The sequence below is a fragment of the Prionailurus viverrinus genome, chromosome X, assembly GCF_022837055.1.
Source record: "Prionailurus viverrinus isolate Anna chromosome X, UM_Priviv_1.0, whole genome shotgun sequence".
NCBI lineage: Eukaryota > Metazoa > Chordata > Mammalia > Carnivora > Felidae > Prionailurus > Prionailurus viverrinus.
In genome coordinates, this window is record NC_062579.1 from 10,019,376 (window position 1) to 10,024,598 (window position 5,223).

Here is a 5,223-nt window from a genome sequence, read left to right on the forward strand (position 1 = left end):
TCCGCCCTGGGAAAAGTGAGAGGCGGTGGAGAGGCGGGCCTGGGAGCCAACGGCTCCACGGTTTTGACCAATGAGGTGCGGCAGGCGGCTTCACGCGGCGTTTGGAGGCGGGCTTCTGGGGGTGGGCGGGGCGTTCCGCGGCAGGAAGTTGGCGAAGCGCAGGCGCGAGGACTCGCCCAGCGCTCCCAGGGCCCGGCGCGGGGGCGGATGGGGGCGCGCGGGGGTGGGGCGGATGGGGGCGCGGCGTGCGAGCGGCGCGGGGGCCGCGAGCCCCGAGGCCACGGGGCGTGGCTGCTTGCAGAGGCCGAAGCGATGGGGTGGGAGGGGGGTAGGGAGACTGCCGCCGCTTAGCCAAGCAAAATCTCACAGCGAGAGAGGAAAATGGTTTCTAGTCTCGAGAGATTACTGTGCCCTCAAAGTCTCCCCGATAATCACGGGCATGCAATTCTGTGCACCCTGAAAGGTTTCCTTTCCAGCCGACTGACTTTTCCTGGGGCCCGGTCGAGTGGAGGTGGGGTTCGTTGGAGGCGAAAGGAATCTTTTACAGAGGCCGCGGGCGTTTTCGACTGCTGAAGCCGCCGGGCCTCCCTGTTAGGCTAAACCTGCGGCCTGTGCTGGCACAGGCCGCCAACGGCCCGAAGTTGACTTGAATTACATTTTCGTTTGTTCGCGTATTTGGGTCTTTAAAATGATTTGCGGCCTCTCCAACTGCAGAGAATTTTGTCCCTACCCCGGCGTTCTTGTCTCCGTCCCAGGCCGGGACCCTGCTGAGTCATTCTTGTCACCTGCAGGGGTCCCAGGGCAACCCCTCTCCACGATTGGCGAAGCTGGGGAGAGCTGCCCTAAGCTGACCCGGGATGGCTTGCTTTGAGCCCTGCTCTACCTTGGAACTTGGTAGCCCTGGAGGAGTGCGTTCGGGCGCGGGGGTGAGGAGAAAGTGGGCTGCAAGGCCAGATGGGCTAGGAGCACAGGGTACGGGGTAGGGGTAGGTGGCCGAGATGCCTACGTGCATAGGGAACCTCAGTGTGCATCCAGACTCTGGGAGAGGCTCCCCCTGCAAAAGCACCCCGGAACATTTGCTGCCTTTATATTTTCCAAGTGCGACCATGGTGATTCTCAAGCGAAATTGTTCAGTTGCCCCTGTGATGCCCACTTTTCTGATTGGGAAACACACTCAGACGTTACTCTACTCGATGGCTGAACCAGTAATATTACCTTATATAGAAATTTATTGTGTGGTGCCTCTGCTTTCCAGTAGGTTACAATTCATTATTATAACACTCTGCCTTCGTGTCGGGCCTAAGAGACTAAAGCTGGGACAGGGCCGGGCGGGGGAGGGGGGCCGCGGCTGGAAAGGGACGAGGGTTGGAAGGGCGTTTAAATAGTACAGTTTTCATATTCTAGAACAGTGGTTGGCAAAAGTTTTTCTGCAAGGGGCCAGGAGAGTAAATATTTCAGGCGTTGGAAGCAACTACTCAGTCAGCTCTGCCACCTTATAGTGAGAAAGCAGCCCCAGCCAATATGGATGAACCTGGCTCTATTCCAATAAAACTTTATAGACACCGAAATTTCATATAAATAATTTTCACATCAATTTCACGTGCCACAAAATATTGATTTATTTTTCAACTACATCAACATGGAAAAATCATTCTTAGCTCATGGGTCATACTAGAGCAGGTGGTAGGTTATATTTAGCCAGAGGACCCTAGTTTGCCCACCTTGTTCTAGAATAATTGTCTTATGGCTTTGCTTCAATGGGAACATCCCCATGTGCACAGCAAGAGAAGGCTTGGCGGACAATTTCCAGTCTCCCTTTAATCTATTTTACTTATATCTGATGGGTAGGCATGATTTCCAAAACCTATTACATGTGTGGAGGGTTGAAAGAAATCTTCCCAGACCATATGGCTTTAAAATCTTTATACCGTCCACCTGAGGGTCAGAGAGGGGAGTATGAAGCAGATATTTTGGGAGTTTCTGAAAATATTCAGGCACTATCATACACCTAATCCAAAAGTATCATGTACAACATATTTTATTAACTGGATTTTGTTGTTGTTGTTAAGTAGAATCTGTCGATTCTGTTTCTCTAATTTTTTTGGTCTTTTGTTTTTCTGGCCAGGTATCTTTTTGCCTCAGTAATTAATGTTTCCCTTCAAATTGCTTAACTGTTAAGTTTTGCTTTTGTTTTTCACCCCAACTTTTTAGCTCCAGTCCTAATCTTTTCTCCCACTTTCTCTTTGTCTCCCACTCAACTAGGTCTGCTAAATGAGTAAGGCACCAACAGGTGCATGCACAAAGTATGCTCTCTTACCGAAGATGCTCTGTTTAGGTAACTTTCTCTAAGACTGTTGACATCAAAGTGGCTGTATTGTCAGCTGCCACTTTCTCCATGCTTACAGTGTTTTACAGACTATTATACTTGTGTATAAACTGAAATGAGTTACACAGAACCGTACTGACCTTTACTATGTGTGATATAGTCTGATATTTTCTTTTGTTGGAGAAATATACAGATCACCCTATACATTGATTTTTGTGATCGCACTTAGTCACAACTTGAAGTTTGAAAAACAGGGACACTTGGATATTTTTGAAACCTTTAGCCAGTCCCTGGCTTTTATAAAATAGCAACACGCCCTCATCCACCCCCACAGGTAATCACATTCTAACCCCTTTACTCTTCTTTTTTCTCATAGCGCTTATCACCACCTGACAAATGTTTGTTCATAGGTTATTCCCCCTACACTAAAAAATATAAATTGCAGGATCTGTGTTTTGTTATATTCCCAACCTGGACCAGTGCTTACCACGTGAGGAAGCTCAGGCAGAGAATGGTGGTTTTTCGCCAAGGTCACATAGCTAGTGAGTGTTGGACTTGGAATTTGAATTCAATTGGCCTTATATTAAGACAGCAAAATGGATCCTATGTGATAGAATGAACTGTTTACCAAAAGAAACAAGAGAGGGAAATAATACCTCGATATTCTGTGTTCATAAGCAATCTTCACTCATTTTTGGTGAAAATCTTAGCCATTCAAAGAAATTGTGGAATACCTACTGTGTGTCATGCATTGTTCTGGGAACTGAAGATACCTGAAATAAGACATACAGAGCTCCTGCTCTGTATTCCTTTATTTTTGTACATATATCCCTTCTATTTTATACATTCTTTTATTGTTTTTTTTTCTTATTACAAAAACAAAGCTCGTCACAGAAAAATCTGAAAATCACACGAGCAAAAGGGAGCATAAAGAATACCGATTTCATCCAAATTGTTAGGAGCAGAAGAAGATACAGAAAATATTAATAACTATCATGCCTTGGTTACTGGTATTTTGAATGATGGTTATTTTGTTATTCATATGTTGCTCTATTTTAAAAACTTCTCCAGGGGCGCCTGGGTGGCTCAGTCGGTTGCGTCTGACTCTTGGTTTCTGCTCAACACACTGATATCACAGTTTCATGAGGTCGAGCTCCACGTTGGTCACTGCACTGACAGCACGGAGCCTGCTTGGGATTCTCTCTTTCCTCTTTCTCTGCCTTTCCCCCAGCTTGTGTGCTCACTCTCTCTCTCTCTCAAAATAAATAAATATTTTTAAAAAAATCTCCAATGGACAGACATTACTCTTAAAAGCAGGAACCCCCCCCCCCATTTTAGAAAAAAATATAAAAAAATGGTTGACGAGTAATGCACACAAATGAATGGTCTTGGTGTGATAGAATTCTAACTAATTTCTCTTAAAATATTGTTTAATGCACTTGTGTAAGAGGACGTTGAAGGAAAATTATTATAAAATAGAATACACTGTACTTGTTTGAACTTGTACTTTTGTTTTCATTTACTATTGTGATATTAGGTAAAGTGAAGTCATTGTTTTATACCTATAAATGTGTTAATATTTAACCTTTGTGGGTGTCCCTCTGGATTTCTGAAAGGCTGGCTTATCCCGTTGTACTGGCTGTTAATGTTAAGCAACATGAGCTCTGCATTGGTGACAGTGAGTAAAGGAAATGACCTAGACCAGAATCCCTGGGGCTTAGACTTAGAATCACTGGGGCGGAGTAAATAAATATTGGTCAAACGAAAAATATTGAATAGGAAACTCCTCCTGGTCTGTCCCAGTCCATAAGTAGTGATGACAAGACTTCACACATAGAACCTTGTTTTAGAAAAATTGCTTTGAGTATTCCACCCTAAGATCATTGTTCTTTTCTTCAACCTTTTAGTACACAATGCATTGTAATTTACAAGGGAAGACTGCTTCTGAAGTTCAAAATAGTGAAAATTGGTTGTAATTGCTGGCCATCATCCATTCTTCCTTCTCCAGGAAGTAGCATGCTAAATTTCTTTGACTGAGCTCCTCTTCCTCCTTCACACTTCTTACAGGCTGGTAGAATTGTTTATCAAGATACCCCACCGTGGGGGCACCTGGGTAGCTTAGTCAGTTAAGCATCCAACTCTTGATATCAGCTCAGGTCATGATCTCACGGTTTGTGAGATCAAGCTCCATGTTGGGGCCCCGATTTGATTGCCTGGGTGGCTCAGTCGCTTCAGCGTCTGACTCTTGGTTTCTGCTCTGCACTCACAGCACAGAGCCTGCTTGGGATTCTCTCTCTCCCTCTCTCTCTCTCTCTCTCTCTCTCTCTCTCTCTCTGTCCCTCCCCCACTTTGGAGAGCTCTCTCTCTCAAAATAAATAAACATTAAAAAAAGATACCCCACCCTCAACCAGCCTAAAGGTAGGCACTTAACCCCAGTGGGGCCAGTCAGCCACACCCTTCCTGGAATGTGGATTCCATAGATTCATGCTTGTAAATACCTCAAGGTGCCTTCCATTGGTTCCCACTTCCCAGATCTCTGGAATGGCTCTGGTTGTCACCTTTCCCAAATGGATTCCTTTGATTCTGTGATTTCCTCATATCTTTCCATAGATTCCCTTTTTGCCTGAGGTAGCCTGAGGCCATTTATGCATGCAAACAGAATCCCCGATAGTCACCTAACCCTATCCCCTTCCAGCTCCAAGTCCTGAATTCAACCACAGATTCTCGTGAATAAGGAACGTGACCCTTATAGTTGGAAAGGAACTAGAAAACATACTAAAAAGTTGGGGGGAAATTAAAAAAAAAAGTTGGCAACATTTTGTTTGCAATTGTGTAAAAGCTACAGAAGACAAAGCCATGCTAAGTATTTCAAAAAGCATATTCAATACGAAGAATTG